The sequence below is a fragment of the Lissotriton vulgaris genome, chromosome 7 (genome assembly GCF_964263255.1).
Source record: "Lissotriton vulgaris chromosome 7, aLisVul1.2, whole genome shotgun sequence".
Classification (NCBI taxonomy): domain Eukaryota; kingdom Metazoa; phylum Chordata; class Amphibia; order Caudata; family Salamandridae; genus Lissotriton; species Lissotriton vulgaris.
Genome location: NC_141695.1, coordinates 1,438,613,508 through 1,438,632,420, shown reverse-complemented (window position 1 = coordinate 1,438,632,420; position 18,913 = coordinate 1,438,613,508).

The window sequence follows — 18,913 nt, the reverse complement described above, 5'->3', positions numbered from 1 at the left end:
CATCCCAGCTCTAAGAACACTAAATCAGAATCATAACATATATCTGGGGAAAAGAAAGGTTTTCAGCTGTTTGCGAAAAAACTGGTAGTTAGATTGGGAACGAATGGTACACAGATAAAATATCGAGTTTTAAATTTCGATATACAATTATATCGAAGTTTAAATATCGATGGGACAAAATATCGAAGGTAAGTAATATCGACAGTCTTAATATCGATATTAGTATGATATTAGTAATATCGAAGTTTTAAATATTGATGTCAATAATATCGAAATAAATAATTTCGATGTTACTAATATCAATTTTTAAATACATTTAGTGTATATTATATTGTATTTATTATGTTTTATTATTTATTTGTAATGTAATTTAATTAAATATTGTCTTTTAGTACTGTAGCGGGTTGTGGGTTTATAGGGGAATAGGGTGGGAAGTAATTTAATTATGTTAAATTAATTATTAATTAGTAGGAATTATTAATTAATTAATTGAGAATTAATTTTTAATTAATTTTAATTAATTGATTAATTGATAAATATGTTCTGTAGCGGGTTATGGGTTTATAGGGGAATAGGGTGGGAAGTAATTTAATAATAATTAATTAATTAATATATGTTTGTAAATATTTTAATTAATAATTAATTGGTAATTAATTTTTATTAATTAGTTAATTAATTAATATAATTTTGTACATATTTGTAATTATTAATTAGTTGGTAATTAATTTATATTAATTAGTTAATTACATTAATTAGAGTAATTTTTTTATATATAATTTTTTGTTATTCTTAATTAATTAATTGGGAAAAAATAATATTAATTATTAAATTAAATTAATTACAGCTAATGTGCTAATATATTTACTTTATTGTTATTGTTAATTAATAATTAATTGGTAATTAAATAATATTAATTAATTTTGGGTAAAGGAGTATTTATAGGGTTCAGGGTCAGTTTTCAGTTCTTGGGTAAAGGGGTATTTTTAGGGTTCAGGGTCAGTTTTCGGTTTTTGGGTAAAGGGGTATTTTTAGGGTTCAGGGTCAGTTTTCAGTTCTTGGGTAAAGGGGTATTTTTAGGGTTCAGGGTCAGTTTTCAGTTTTTGGGTAAAGGGGTATTTTTAGGGTTCAGGGTCAGTTTTCAGTTTTTGGGTAAAGGGGTATTTTTAGGGTTCAGGGTCAGTTTTCAGTTCTTGGGTAAAGGGGTATTTTTTGGGTTCAGGGTCAGTTTTCAGTTTTTGGGTAAAGGGGTATTTTTAGGGTTCAGGGTCAGTTTTGGGTTTTTGGGGTACAGGGATATTTTTAGGGTTCAGGGTCAGTTTTGGGTTTTTGGGGTACAGGAATATTTTTAGGGTTCAGGGTCAGTTTTGGGTTTTTGGGGTACAGGCGTACAGGGTAAAAATAAAATAAATTTACATTAAATCAATTAAATGAAATTAAAAAAAAGAAAATTACATTAAATTATGATGTGTTTTATTTATTTTAAATGTATATGTATTAGTTTTAATTTTGTTTTAATATTTTTATTTAATATTTGTAAAATTATATGTATTTTAAAATTATTTTTACATTATTATTAATACATTTAAAAAACGATATTTTTAATTTCGATATTTTTGTACTACAACATTATTTTTTCGATATTTTTGTACTTACCTTTATGAAGATATGACTCCGATATTTTTGATTTCGATATTTTTGTGCCGATATTTTTGTATTTCGATATTCTGTCTGTCGATATTATGTCAGACATTCGGAATGAATATGAAGGGGAGGATGATTCCACAGTTTGACAGCAGAATATGAGAGCAAATGGCCTCCACTTCTTGTGCGTTCAACTCTTGGAACTATAAGAAGGTGTTTACCCTCTGATCTTAGGACTCTTTTGGGCTGGTAGGGGAGGATCATAGCATGAACCAACCTAGATCCCTTTCCTTCCAGTGACTTATGTGTGATACACATAGCCTTAAATTGAATCCTTTCATGGATGGGAAGCCAATGAAGTGAGGCCAGAGCGGGTTTAGCTGAAGAGCGTTTGAGAACATTTTAAAGAAGCCGGGCTGCCTAGTTTTGAACAGTCTGTAGTATTTTAGTGGTGGATGGAGGAGCTCCAAGATAAATCTTATTCACATAGTCCAATCTAGATAGGATCAATGCTTCTATTACATCACAGCAAAGAAAAGCAACTGGCACTCCCTGGGGCTTTGGTGTCACTCACTGTGGGTTTCTAGGCACGTTCCTGATGGTGCCCAACTTCCTCACCTGGTGCCTTGCCATTGGAAATGCACTGGCCAGTGGTGCTGTCTCCTGAGGCCTAGCTGCTCATGCTGCTGTGTAAGCGGCAAATGGGCTGGGCCCCTCTGAATGTACATTCTGTCTCTATGCAGCAGTGCGGAAAGACAAGTCCACTCGTCAGGGTGCCTCCCAAACAAGAATGGACCATTGTCCATGGAAGGGGATCTGGCCACAATCCTCCAAACCATCCATACCTCCCAATCAGCAGTGGAAACGAAGATTGGGGAACTCTGCGTTTATGTGGCATTTCTGCAACAAGCTCTGCGCAACGTCACAAGTACGCTTAACAAAGCAGAGTCACCTGTCCACACTGGTAGATGACGTTACAGATCTGTAACAATGGTCACCCGCCTCTTCTCACAAATATACAACCTACGCTTAGTGGGAATACACAAGGGTGCGGAGCCACATCAAGAAGCATCATTCATTGGAGATTGGATAAAGTCATAGATGCCGCCGACCAACTATGCCCCTGGTTCGCCGTCTAAATGGTGCATAGAGCTCTGACATCTAAGCCACCTCCAGGAGGTCTGCACAGGCCCATGATTGCTTGCATCTTGAACTTCAAAGACAGAGATTTCATCTTGAGAGAGGCCCGATCCCACCATGACCTCAGATGCCATGATGCAAAGGTTCTCATGTTTCCAGACTAGAGAGGTACAACTGTAGCGCCACTATTTTGCGGCAGTCAAACAGAAACTTCAGTTGCTCAACCTCTCCTACAGACTGTTGTTGCCGGTCCACCTCAGACTAACACATGCAGACAAATTCCATTTCTTGCGATACTATGGAGGTGGCTTGGACATGACTCCCTCAATGGCGACCTCTCTGCGGGCCAGGAAGCTTAACTTCATCCTAACCTCCCCCCCATAACCCTGCCTTAGAGAGTTCCCTAGGCCGAAGCATGTGGATGTTGCCCCAAGAAAGAAAATATGTCCCACCCGCTCTTGCAGGGGCCATGGTGCCACAAGAGCGGATTCACTGTTAACTGCCTCACTTTCCTCCTAGCCTAGTACCATGGTGGATATCTCACTGAGCCAAGAGGGACATCTCACATCGACCCCATCTCTTGCTGACTGGGTGGCAGACTATGACCTGTCCTGGAACCCCACACTTTGACCTGTCTCCTCTCTCTGGGGTCGTGATGATAACTAGGGACTACACTTTGCTACTTACAGTGTGCTACATTTTCTGAAGGATGCATTTGATCCTATTTTACTCCACCACTGGTTACACATTGTTTTGGTGCTTTTGTTCTCAATTTGTGGGCAACAGATGCTTCGGGGGTGGAAGTATGGGATTGAGGGGTTGTTGGGGGTAGAGATTGAATATTGTTAAGTTTCCTGTTTTCTTTGTGTTTTCTTGTTTGTTTCTGTATATACTTTTGTTCTACACCACACGCAGATGGGCAATTATGTGGCAACTCCTACAACTAACCCTGGGTACATTGTCACTCTTCACACATCCTGAGTGAATGCTATGGCAGACCTTTCACAAAAGGGTCAGTTTCCCCCTGCTCCCTTTGTCCCTATGAAACTATTCATTCCTTGATGTTAATTCCATGCAAGTGCTGTCCTGGAACAGGGCTGCAGCACCTGGTGAAAAGAACTGAGGTCCTGAGATATACACAACGATTTCTCCCTGCTGCCCTGATGTGACAGGAGACTCTTCCACTCTGGCTATGCCTGCAGCTCCTGGGGAGTAGAGATCCTACTTTGTCGCTCCTTCCCCATGACTGTCCTACAAGAAATGAGGGAACCCCCAGGCTGCTTCCTTGACTTACTGGTATGGTTGAAGGACGAGCCATTAACCTTATTTGTGTCTATTCACCCCCTGCTGCCTTCGGTGTCCTTCTCAGAGACCTCTCTATGATGTTACTGGGCCTTCCTGAGGGGCTGACGGTGATAGGAGACAAATTCAATGCAGACCCGGCTCTGGACCTGAATGCCACAGGTGCTCTGACCACATTCCGTCGGACTGGTGCTCGGTGCATCTCGAACTGGATCTCCACTCTCGTCTCTTTGATGTGTGGAGGGTATGCAACCCTCAATGACGTCAATACACCCATACCTCCCCTGTGCACCATACTCATTCGCGCATCGATCTTATATTTACGCCTGCTTCAGACTGTCAAGAGGTGTCTGAGGTACAGATCATTTCACATGGTATATCTGATCACACACCTCTTTTCCTCTGGTTTGGAACATCTACAGTAATTCCTAGCTCCATGAGGCGTCTTAATGCCTGGTATCTCCAAGACGAGTACTATACACAGGCCCTTGACGGCGAAATCAAAGCCTATTTCAGACCAATGAGGGCACAGTCCATTCAATTGGCACATTATGGGCAGTCAGCAAAGCCACTATTAAGAGTGAAGGCAGGGGCCAAATCAGAAAGAAGGAGGGAGCTCTCTCCTAGCACATCACTCAGCTGGAGGCTCAAGCCCTTTGCTAGAACAATATCTTACCTCTGACTTCCAAAGTGATATATCCCAGCAACTAGGTCTGGTGTGTGAGGAGATCCACCTCTTGTTGCTTGAGGCTGCAAAGCAGCTGTGGTGAGCAAGGGTTTATGGATGGGGAGACAAGAATGGCAAGATACTGTACTGGCTGGCCTCCCACCCACTAGAGAATAGGATAATACCGGAAATCATAGAAAAATATGGTTGCACTCATCACACTCTTCGAGGTATTGCAACCTACATGGCAACCTCTAGAGTGCGGGCTGAACCCGGCCTTCACTTCCTGCAAGAGGTGCCCCTTCCTCGATTGTCCCACTCTGAGATCTTTTTGTTGGCGCAACTGCTGTCGGTTGAAGAGGTGGGAACAGCCGTGTCGGCCGCAGCCTCTGGGAAGACACCCGGACCCGACAGGTTTCACAGATAATACTATACTGTTTCAGGGATTCTGCACAAACACAGAACTATGTGCAGGAATATGGGACCTTGGTGTATAGGGACTGGGTCTTCCTACCACCTTACTGCCCTCAAACCCAGGAACAACTAGCTACAGTGTCTTACTTGCTCTCCTTCTCACTCACAGAGAAACAAATGATTAGACACCCCAGAACACAACACTCTCAGATCCCTCAGGAATCACGGAAACAAGACACACCTTTTAACCCACTCTCTTGTACTTGTCCTCAGTTAAGTCTGACAGAGACACAAAACAGTATAAAACATTTATTTGAACTAACGTGCCCTAACATGCAGAATACATGCCACAACAAGCAGGAAAATGCATAGTACAAATATAGTCAGCATAGCAGCTAGTCCATATATAATGAAGGGAGATGTCATCATAGAAAGACAATGGAGAAAAGACTAACGTGCCTAACCTCCCTCCCTTGCTAAGAAGAAGTATTATTATATAATAGAAGATCTCTGGGCTTTGTCAGCAGAATCCCAGACCGTAGATCTACATCATAAGTGTTGTCTCGCTCTTCTCCCTGGAAAGGTCCCTTTCCAAGTGTGTGCTACCTATTTGTGTACCGCACTAAAAAACCAAAGTACGCTGCCCAAACAACAGCTACATCGGTATGTCTTGTCTAAAGGCTAAGGTCTGGCCAGAACAAAATAACAAGGGGTATTGTTGTTTGACCTTGCACATAATATTTCGTCAAAATCCCAAGAACATGCAGAGTGAACACAGCAATGAGTTCTCATGTGAAAGCAATCATTGCAATATTTGCAAAAATAAAGACTTGTAGTAACGTGCGCAAAAGCAGCAGAAAAGCAGCAACGTGCTCATGCTAATTTAGTGAAAAACAACAATGTCCCTAGGGGCCATATGACAATACCACATTCAGGGACACCCCGGCTCCTCGCTCTTAATGAAGAGGAGTCAAAGGTTGGTGCCTTCCCACCTGAAACAGATATGGCCACTATTGTGGTCATCCCGAAGATGCAACCCCCATTGACCTCCTTCCCCGACTACAGTCCGATCTCCCTCCTCAATGGTTAGGTAAAGATCGATGCCATGATGCTAGCCACCCAACTAAGGCAAGTTCTCCGCACCCTCATAAACCCTGACCAATTAGGTTTTATGGCAACCAGGAGTGTGAGGCACTGGCTTTGGCATCTCCATGTCTCCCTAGCCCACTGTCACCTGCTTCCATCCTGTTTAGACTTGCTTGTTATTGACTTTGAAAAGGCCTTTGATATGTGGACTGGGGCTATTTGTACCATGTGCTGCTGAGGGCGGTCTTTGGACCACACTTTTGAGAGCTCATCTGCATGCTCTACTCTAACCCCACCACATGGGCTCAGCTCAACAGTGTGCTCTCTGATGCTTTCCCCATCCGACCGGGGTTTTGGCGGGGCTGTCCCCTGCCTCCTCCTCTGCGCCCTGCTGATTGGGCCGCTTGCACATCTCCTATGCTGTGACATGGTGGGAAGGGGGTCACAAAAACCGAATGACATGCTACGCCGATGATGTCCTTCTCTTCCTTGCGGACCCTGTGATGAGTAGCCCCTGATGCCTTCAGATCTTTCGGCTCTTCGGGGAAGCTCCAAGCTTACAGTCAACCCTGCTAAATCAGTTTTAGTGCCCCAGGCCCTGACTCTGGCTTGTATAGCCTGGCAGACTGACATCCCTGTGCGTCGTCTTAGCTTTCGCTATCTGGGTAAGACTCCACCATGCAATCACTTGGTCTCTTAATCTTTAACCCCTGAAGCGAAAAGCCAAAAAGGACCTAAATAAAAGGCAATCCCTCCTGTTGAACATGATGGGCAGAATTACCCTCTACAAAACAATGACACTGCCAAGGTTCATCTATCTTTTTCAGAATCTTACAGTACTCTTGCCTTGTCAATGGTTCTGCAAATGGGATAGACTGGCATTGTCGTTCCTCTGGCATAATTCTAGGCCTCGCCTAGCCTTTATCCACTGTCATTGTACTCCCTATGATGGAGAACTGGGGATGTTCAGCATTTATCTCTAGTAACTCGCATCCCAACTCCTGGTGATCAATGACTGGTTTAGTGGAGGATGTTCTGACCCTGAGTACCAGCTGGGGGTTCCTCGAGAGATAGCCATGCTATATGGGTCCTCGGTCCCTGCCACTATTCCGGTGGTGACCCGGGTGTTTTTTCTCGCCTGGGGGGCTGCACTACAACATACTAAATGGGGCACAAAACTCACACTCCAGAAGCCTTCATGGCATGGCACATGGCTGCAAGAGGTGGCTGCGCTGGAAGGCTTTGGGAGATGGGACCTCATTGGTGTAACGCAAATCAGCAGGACATGACCTGGGTCCAACATACGCTTCTTCCAGGATCTTCAAGAAACCAATGCACTCACGGAATTCAACCCTCTAGAGGTCAAACTCCTCATGGGCGCGTTGGGCAACTGGGGTATATCACAGATCTACCGTACTTTAATCATCAGTGGCCCTGCTACACTGGACCACCTTAGGACACATCGGGAGGGATGGCTGGTCCCCCTGAAGATGACAACTGGGGCAATGCTATGTTGGCCCCTTTCATCTAAGTTATGCCTGACCCAGACCTACTATCTCGCCTCTGCCTACCTCACACCAGCCAGGTAACACCGAACAGGCCTTCTCCCTGACCCAACCTGCCCCCGCTGGTCTAGCATCCTCACTGACTTCTACCACATGGTTTGGATGTGCCTGGTGATTCACAGATACTGGACTGCTGTTACGAGGGAACTTTCAGATGTGTTGGGCTAGGAGGAACAATTTTTCCCCTTGCTGCAGCTGTTGGGGATCCTGGAGGGCTACAGGGGTGAGGAGTGGACTGGTGTGCACAGCAGGAGATACCAGTATATGAGGCCAGAGGCTGCCCCTCATAGCATGAAAGAATATAGGGGAAATGGTTCGGTCAACTTGGGTGAACCTCTGATCGCAATGTGTCTTCTGCTTTTGCATCCTGACTGCTATTTGGCAATTTGCCTCATTCTGCTGTGTCATTTTGTGCACTTGTAATGTGATCTGTATATGTACCCTCTTCTGCCATCTGAGTGGTTTACATTGTTGGTGATAAAATTCAATAAAATTGGTTACTAAAAAAACAAAAAAACATTCTTATTATAAGCTACGACTTTTCAGTTTAATATGCACACACACACACACACACACGCACACCCACCCACACACACACACACACACACTCACATACACCCACGCATGCACACAGACTAACCAATACCTGACGCTTATCCTGCATGATTTCCAAACGCTCCATATACCATAACAGTGCTTGGAGGTACCACCAATAGTAGCGCAGTGCCATATCATTTCCAATTACAAGGTGAAGAGGCTGAAGGAAGGGATGAATGTGATAAAATATTGTTTTATTGTCATGGACAGAGAAACGGTCTCTTACTGTCAGCAAATTTGAACGTACTATGAAAGAAAATATTTTGGATACCCAGACAGAGAGAACTTACTGAAATGAATACGAGAACTTAATCATGGGAAAAGTAACAGACTATGGGTGACATGAACTGAAGTAGTGAAGAGTCGTTACTGACTTCTGAATTCCGTCTGTGAGTAGTCATTACCCAGAGTAAAATGTGGGATACAATCTCACTATATATTATTCACCCACTAGCACTGAAGTACTGACCATAAGCAATCATAGGTAAGCAATGTCTTTGAATGATCAGTTCAGGCATGAGATGCCATACCTTCCTCCTCGTAGTATAGGAGTATAATCCAAATGCTAACCTTATATGGGAGCAAACGTGGAATTAATGTGGATATAAATAAGCACCTGTAGCTTTATAGAATTCTAGGTTTACATATAGCTATTCTGCACATATGCCATAGATATGGTCAAGGCCCATTCTCCTGCCAAGGTAGGGAATTTAAATTAAAAGAAAAAAAATAGGAACAATGGCGGACTAGAAAGGCCGCACCTCAATCTCAGTTTGTATACTATATATTGTCTTGTGCACAATTCTTCCGGCACCTGCCGCTGCTCAGTGCCACTGTCCAGCAGATCAGTGATCATAGCAGATAGGAAGGTGCACCAGAAAAAAGTAAAGCTCCAATATGTATTCAAAATGTATCCTTCATTATATTCCTTCAATACAAAGCGGTTAAAATTCAGCCAACGTGTTTTGTTCCAAATGTTCCTGGAACTTCATCAGGACTGAAAACAACATACAGAAAACAACAACATAAAAGAATATAATAAACTTATAATATATAGACATACACACAACAACCATTATTCTAATAACACATAAAAATGTAAATAAATTACACATGACCTACAAAACTATGGTTCTGTGAGCAGAGATCCTATCAAACAGCCACCCCAAGTTACATAACCTGGCAGATACATAAATAATACACCAACATTTATTTAAAGGCAAATTACCTCAATCACAATACTTCAAATGGGACAGCATCATGACTAAATATCACTATAAACAATCCATATTTAAAACAGATAGGCAAATGGAAGATTTGACACCAACAGACATGGACCTCAAAGAAATATACCCGAACCACATAAATATCCATGACAGACTGTAAACGGATACAGGACTCACAAGCGAAATATAAACAAATGTAGTATTATGACCCTAAACATTAAATGATGATTAGTGCACCAGAAATCATTGTTTCTTTTTATATACAACTAGTAGCCCGCCCCGGCGTTGCCCGGGGCAGAAGGGGGCTGGGGGCACCATTTTAGGCCTCTCTGCACTCCCGCCCCGACATTGCCCAGACCGCGTCACTCCCGCCTCCCGCCTCCTGCCTCCCGCCTCGCCGCCGCCCCCCGGCGCCCACCCCCGCCCGCCCCGACATTGCCCATACCGCCTCCCGCCTCCCGCCTCGCGCCTCGAGCCTCCCGCACGCCTCCCACCTCCCGCCTCCCGCCTCCCGCCTCCCGCCTGCCTTTGCCTTACCTGAGCTGCCGGCTCCGGATTTCACCGCCACTCCTCACCGCACGTCACCGCTCCTCCCCGCATGTCGTCATTACATCTAGGTCGCGGTCAGCGCTACGTCGCGGCCGGCGCTAGTTTTAGGGGACTACTTTGTTTAGAAATTTTAATTTTTAAATTTACGTTTTTTTTAATTTTATGTCGCCTATGTCCATCTACACACCCTGAGGATTCCAACAATGTATTGGGTGTGTGGATTGGCGCTGTGGTTCCCCTGTTTACCTTGCCAAAAGGTTTCTGGTCTCTCTTTATACCAGTAGTATAGATTATACCTGTATTATTTAAAAATTTCCTGTATCGTGTTTTTATCAAATATTTTTGTTTTTATCTGGAGTATACAGTGCCCAAGTTCATGTTTTTAAAATTCTTGATGAGTCTCTCACCTCAGAATGGTATCAGGTGAGTATTTTCCTACATCATATAACATGACCGCCCATCCACAAAATATAAACTGAAAATCCTCCACAATGAATCATCAGCCAATTGGTAGCTTTCAGTTAGTACCAGGGAAGTTCATAGAACACTATCAGCCAGATTCATCATTGAAAAATCGGCTCCCAAAGGGCCAGATTTTGAGAATCTGGTCCTTTGCGAGCACAATTTTTGCATTTGGGATTCATCATCCCAAATGCAAAAATCGCAAATTGCAAAATCGCTAAATTGCGAGGAATTGCATTTAAGGAATCTCTATTTGAGATTCCTTAAATGCATTTCATGAACCATTTTTGAATTGCAAAATCGCTATTTTTGGCCGCTATATACCACGAAGTCTGACTTCGTGGTAAATAGCGAAAACTTAAAAAAATGCACTTTAGTGCATTTTTCTAAGTTGTATGTTACACACACACATGTCCTTTGGACATGTGTGTGCGCAACATCAGTCTACATTTACATTTCAGGGGCACCCTTCAAATCGCATCCTTATTTACTCCCCATTCATTCCCATGGGCCCCAGGCCCATAGGAATGAATGGGGAGTCATTCCTTATTTGCGATTAGCAATTTGCTAATCGCAAATAAGGAAGCTGTAGGAATCGCAAATAATATTGCGCTTTCTACATGAATCCCGTTTTGCGAGTCATTAATAGCGATTCCTTAATAATCGCTATTAAGGACTCGAAAATCGTGACACTGATGAATCTGGCTGTATATTTGATACCTGTATAGATAATGTGATGTAATAAATCTCTATCGCACTTCATTAACCATTCTTTAAAAAAATTATTCCACACTGCTAAAATGTGCCCTCATACAAAGTACTAAGGGGCAGATTTACAAGCCCCTTGCGCCACTTTTGCGTCACTTTTTTTTTTAAAACTATTTTTATTATTTTTATTGTGTTAAACCATACACGTTGACAATCAGTACGACAAATGTTCTGCAATGTTCTAGATATACAGTTGTACATAATCGGAGTTAACAAAGACAGTACCACTAGAGGCAGTTCATTATGCAGTCTGTTATGGTTAGCAGTTTAAATGTCACAGTACCATTCCCCCTTTTCTTCTCCTGAACTGGCATCATTTTCTTCTGGTAGTGGATCGCACAGTTCCCCCCTATATGTGTTCCAATTAGTCCAGACTCTGTTCCACTTACGAGGGCAAGCGCTAGATACATACACCACTCTTTCAGTAAACATCAGTAAGTCCATGTTCCTGCTCCATTGCGCCAGTGTGGGTAGTTCAGCTGCGCCCCATTTCTGCACGATATCTCGCTTCGCCACCATAAGGGCCAACGTGCCCCATATTAACCCATATCTGGATGTCATTTGGATCCCAAATATTCAAAATACATTTACGTGGTTCTGGAGTTAGTGACACCTTTAGTGTTTGTGAAATCGTGCGCAGTACTTGACGCCAATAGGCTGCTATGAATGGGCAGTCCCAAAGGGTATGAAACAAGGTACCCTCTGCACCACAGTTCCGAAGACAATAGGGATGCGGTGCCCTCTGGAGTTTGTGTAATGTGGTTCTAGTATAATACACGCGGTGTAAGATTTTTAATTGTACGAGCCTGAATCTAGCCGAGATGCCCACCTCCCTAAGGGACGCCAGCGCTTTTTTGCGTCACTTTTAACATTGGAAAAGTGACGCAAAAGTGGCGCAAGGGGCTTGTAAATCTGCCCCTGAGTCCCCCTTCTTACAGGGGCTATGGTATCCATTCATGTACCTCACGATGCTCATAAATGTTTATGGAAAGTGTCAACTGTTTACACCACTATGAAGCCACATCATCCATTGGTGTACCAAGGGTCACCTTGCAATCCCTCGGCTGCCCAATCACCGTAAATCAAGAAGGAGAGAACCTGCAATGATTTTCATTGTCAAGTGTCATGTCCATACAATGACACAACGAGTTTGTCAAAAACAAAGTTGACCAGCAGAAACGGTTGCTCCACTACTAGAAATGTATGATAGGCAATGTATGCCGGTTGCATTATATGGCACTAGAGTCTGAGGATATGCAAATGAGTGACTTGTTTAGTTGGAAGAGAGTCATTGTCTCTGTTGTCTTTTGAGCCTTCCTCCCTCTTGCTCTAGTTTTATTGGTCATGAGGAGCTACACCTTCTTTTTCTAGATGATCCAATGGTCAAACCTGCTCTGCTTTTACTTTGGCTTTCCGGTTGGTCTACCTTTAATCAACTTGTTAATAGTGATTGTCTAAGTTGTGAAAAGTGTATTAATGTTCCTTGACTGTCACATGTTAGAAAGCCATGGAGATCCCAAGGATACCTAATCTGTTTACGATTTGGAAGCTGGACAGATTGAATGTCAAGCAACTGTTTTCAAGTAAAAGGCACATAGTTAGAAAATACAAATTACTGCCTAAAACCCTATGTTAGGACAAATGCTGCTTTACAGACAAGTTTTAGAGTTGACCCTTTATATTAAAAGTAGTTGGGCGTTGTGATAGAGCACTTTTAACTGGTTTCCATACATTCTCAAATATGCTTTCTCTTGGGCTAATATGGCCGCTCTATAATATGTGTCTGTTCTGGTGATTGTCATTCAGACCCGACACTTCTGCACTTTGTTTTCTTTTATAAATATTACTGTATTTATTCTAAATGTGTTTTTAATTCCTCTGCTGAAAAGGTATAATTTGTATCTAATGTAGACCCCCTTTGTGCTTTTTATATTGAAAAATGGGGATGATGTTTGCTTGGTATTGTGCTTCTTTTTAAAATCTGACATAAAATGCTGGGAGACAATACTTTTTTAAATATATGTCATTGTAATATCTTGTACTTTTATGATTATGTATTGCCTCCTACTACTACTAACTGTAATAACACAAATGTAACTATGACATATTTTTCATAGGGTCACTTGCTCTATATTTAGATTAGTAAGAATTAAATACAGATTGAAAATAGGTATGAAAGAATGAAGCTCACCTTTCTGAAACATTTTCAGTAGCACATTCCCCTCTATGAAATTCTTTCTGGAGAGAATATCTAAGAAGAAATGCTTTGTAGATGCATTATTCTTTCTGACTTATATGGAGCCAGAGAAATCATTTTGAAAAACCGCAGACTATTCTCCATGAACACATATGCACATAAGAAAAGATATTGGATTGTTCAATTTTATGCTCAAAATCACCTTTGGGTGTCCTTGGATAATCAGGAATTTTGGGCCCCACTCCTTACTAATGTTTTAACATTTTAGCACAGATGGTTGTATTACCCTCTTGGAAAAAGACAGTCATAATATCTATTTTTTAAAAAGGGGACAAGGCTAATTCAAAAAACTACAGACCGATCTCTTTATTGGACGGCCACATTTATGAGCAGCCTACTTTTAAATAGATTGGAGGAATGGGCCACTGAAAGGAATAATATAATCCTCTCGCAATACGGCTTTAGAAAAGGAAAGGGGACAATCAATCAGTGTTTAAATTTAAATTTGATTATTGCAAAATACACGGCGGCTAAAGTCGGCCACTTGTACATGGCCTTTATGGACCTGTCAGCGCGTTCGATTGTGTAGTCCATTCCAAGCTGTGGAGAATTATGGAAGAAATGGGAGCTGACATTACCATTATGAATTTTATCCGTGGGTTGTATGCTGACGCTACAGCCTGTGTCAGGTATGGCAGAGAGACAAGTGTATGAGTCATTTTAACATCACCCGTGGAGTGAGACAGGGATGCGTTCTTGCCCCTTTTTATTTGCCCTATATACTAATGCTATAGACCAGGCTATGGAGGGATCTACTAATAACGTTCCCTCTGTTAATTCCTCTTTTATTTCCATCCTGCTCTATGCAGACAATGCAGTGCTACTGGCAAGTACAGGGAATGCACTCCAAAGACTCATAGGGGATTACACACATTTTATGGGGAACCTTTCCTGAAAGTTAATGAATCAAAGTCCTTTGTTGTTGTGGCAGGTAACGAGCTTACGAAATATCCTAAAATGCAGTTAGAAGGGGGTAAGCTTGAGGTTGTGAAAGCTTTTAACTACCTGGGGGTCACATTTGATAGGGAGAGTAACTGGCGAAACATGGTGGCCAATACAGGGCTGCAAATGGAAAGGCCATTGGAGGGCTCTTTAGTTTTGTAAAAAAAACCTAGTTCAAAACCAATTGACACTATAAAAAAGATCTATCGGGCAAAGGTAGTGTCAGTTGCAATGTACGGGCCAGCTATAGGGGGTTTGACTGACACATCGAGACTTCAAATTTTAGAGGACGTTTTTCTGAGGATGTTAGGTTCCCTTCTGCAAACCTGTTCCTCTTATAATTGCCACTACAAATTTAACCTCCCCTACATCATGGATCAAATCTGTATTGCACCAGTTTTATTGTGGCACTCAATCTGGAAAATGGAAACACTCTATTTACCTAGGGATATTGTAAAAGACTGCCTGAAATTAGACGGGGCACATAAAATATGTTGGTTAAAGTATATGGAATCCAACTTAGAAACAATTGCCCTCGGAAAACTGTTTAAAGAGCCTAAATTATGCATGGCATTTTCAAGAGCAGAACTGAAAGCTAAACTACTGGATAGATTGAGCAGAGATAGATGGGAGGGGAATCGCAGCAAGTTTATGGTTAAGCAATACTTTCTAATGCTGAGTATAGATAACCATGTGTCTTCATATTTAACATTAGTGTCTAATCTCCAGAACAGATATGTACTGTTACAATTCCAGATGCAATATATCCCTCTAATGCTATGTTACCCTGCCAATGTACATCAATGCACTGCCACTTTGTCCTTGTGATGGTCAATCCTCTCAGAATGAAGTCAATTTCCTATTCTTTTGTGATTTATATACAGATGAAAGGAAAAGATCAATTTTACCGCTCATGCAAAAACTTAATTTTAGTCAATGTCGTCCAGAGCTGTATTATCTTCAACTATTGTCACACCCTTTTGTCTGCTACTGTGTAGCCTTTTTGTTTCTCTCTGCCTTAAGAAGAAGGAAATTAATTTTATATGGAGGAGTGCATGCTCATACAGAGATGTCAGTAATATAAATGAATTCATATCTGATTGGAGAGATTCATTTTATCTTTTGTACGATTTTAATATCTTTGTATGTTTCTTGGTATTTTTGAATGATTTAAAAGTTTAATTGATTGATTGTTCTAGAATACTTTTTATGCCATATGTAATGGTGAAATAAAGCTATTATGATTGACTGACTGTTACCTGCCATTCAATCCATCCTTATAGCTTTGGGGGCCTGAAATCGACTGAATTGTCACACTTGTAGGAGTGTGATGGTTATTGGTCGTGTTGTTACTATCCTTGGCAGTATAACAGGGGCAATATGTGGTTCAAGCTGCAGTGGCCTCCAGAGGAGGGCTCTCAGCACTTCTTTTTTTACAAAAATAAGCACTGACTCCAACCCTAGCATCCATTACACTAGGTATCCTCCCACCTGATATAAAAAAGGCTTTGACCAAAGACAAACAAATTCTATGGGACATTTTGGTCACATCCGGCCTCAAAGTCACCCTCTCTGAATGGAAAGACTTATCCAAACTCTCCTCCTATTCCTGGTGAGAATAGGCTCAATTCACCAGAGGTGCAAGTAACTCGCAAAATAAACACCTTAATACCCCACCAATGAAAAATGGAAGAATCTGGCAAAAAAAAAAATATTTTGTATCAAACAAGTCCCTACAGTTACACCATTGATCACCCCATTCATCACTCCCTCCACCCCACCTCTGCATCCCCCACCCCCTACCCACCTGCTCCTCTCCACACTTTCTCTCCACTATTACTCCCACTGCCCTCCCCTGTCCTTTCTTCCCCCCTCTCTTTCCTCTTCTATTCTTTCATCTCTCTTTCCCTTTCGCTCGACAACCATCTGCACACAATGAAGGTACCATACACATCTCCTTCATTAAGCAATTTCACCCCCTCATCATACTAATACTAGAGAACTCTTCCTTATTATCACTTTTACAAATGGTTATACTTACATATCCATCACTACAATTGCATAAAACTCACGGACAATGAGATATACCGAGGTTGTCCACATAGCTTGTCGGAACCATCCAACCAAGGGTTTGCTTTAGCTGTACTCTATCAGCTGTATTTTCTTATTTGTATAAAAACCTAATAAAAACTTTCTGAAATTAAAAAAATACTAGTGTACATATAAAATGCTTTAAGTGGATTGAAAAAGTGGGGTGGTCTTTAAAAACTAATTGCCAATAAAGTGTCACTAGGAAACCTTTCCAAGAAGTGTGGCCTATAAGATTAAGGGTGTGCCTTAAAACTTATGATCTAGGATCATGTGCTTGAAACTGACGCCCGCATCGGAACTTGGTTTGTTGGCGCTTTTACTCTGTGGCTTACCTGCACTCTGCCCAGCTGCTGTCTTTCATCTTGCCACCTCACGAGGATTGCTTGCCAGTGAGAGGGGGAGCCTGCCTGCTAGTCGTGCTCTGCTAGACCCGCGAACCGCGCACTGCCCTGCCTACAATATCCAGGGGGTAGTGCGGTCTCGCGAGAGGCGCGTAGTAGTTGCCCCCCATGGGACCTTTAAAAACCAGCGCGGGCTCCCGCATCGCGGGACGCGCGTGGGCGAACCCGGGCCAAGGGCGGGCCCGTGTGAGCCCATACGAGACTGGTAGAGACTGGACTGGGCCACCTCTCGAAGTTTGTAAATACTGTACTTTTTATATCCTCTGCCTATAAGTTTCTCAAGGGGAAAAACAGTGCTTAGGAAACACTATGGCTCTAGAGTTGGGAGAGGTAGAAAGGCATTAAATGCAATGACAGAAGGGGGCATTACTGGGACTTTGGACAAATTTATTACTAGAGCAACCTCGGTCTTAGAACACGAGATTGCTCTGACTGAACGCCGCCTGTCCCTGGAACCCATGTACCTGAGGCAATCATCGATGGGAGGAATAGCATTAGCGTCCTCTTCAAACAAAGGGATTGCTCCCGCCTTGTCTTCCGACATTATTTTATGGAAATAACCATCATTTGCATGAGCTAGAGCAATCTGACTTGATAGATACTTGGAAAACCAGTGCACCGGTCACATTAGATGACTCCTCTATAGATAACACCCTGAACATTACTGGACAGAGCATTTCCACCAGATCCACAACCTTACTTATGGCTAATCCTCAAATTCCAAAACCGATAGTGAAGAGAAAACGCCGGGGCATTCATAAGGGGGGGTTGTATAAAGAAGACCAAGGTAACAAATCCAACGAGTGCACCATTAAAACCAATGGCTGATACCACTAATGTGTCATCATCCTTGACTACCACTCAGTTGCAAAAGGTCCCCCTGGCCCATGTGGCACTGAACCCTGGAATATTTGAAGATATATTAAATGAAGATCTAGGCGGGCACAATTTTGATACATGCACCCAGTTAGTTGTTAAGGGAGCCGAGAACGTCCCAAAAGCAGGATATAAGGCGAAAAAGAGTAAATGGTCTGTTATGTCCTGGAATGTTGCAGGCATAAGATCCAAGAGAAGTAATCCGATATGGGTAAAGTTAATTAATGAATATGATGTAGTCTGTCTTCAGGAGACCTGGGCAGTAGAAGCATCTCATTTGAGCGGCTTTAAAACCTTTTTTTTCACCTGCTATAGGCTCTGTACATGGCAGAGCTAAAGGAGGGCTCTGGACTTATGTTTTCAACCTTTTTAAATGTGAGAAAATAGAATTTCCACGGAATAATAGGTTTTATCATATGGTTAGGATACATACTAGTAAAAAACTGTGTTTGATTATCGTGAACTTTTATAATAACGTTCCTTTGGATAACATCGAACCAACTTTAAAAAATGTACAATCAGATATTAATTTCTTGCGAGGAGAAAAAGCCAAAGAGGCTATAGTTATTTGGGTTGGCGATTTCAACTGTCAAATATGTAAAAGAGGAGAATTGGGGACTTGTGGTCTATTGGTAGACAAGGAAACTGATCTACTGCACTTTGACCACACTGTTAGTGGGGACCTATTAAATGATATTATTATTTCAAGCGATCTGGGCTTTGCTAACAGAATGTGTGAACCCGAGATTCTATTCTCTCCCACTTTCAATGGTAGAGGAGTGCTTTCAACAATTGATTTTATATTTATCTCCTCATGCTACAGAGAGAATGTACTAACTTTCAAACATTGGATAATTCTTTAAGTGACCATTTCCCTATTAGAGTTGAAGTATTTAATCCCCATTTTGATGAGGCGGGTGACCGCATAC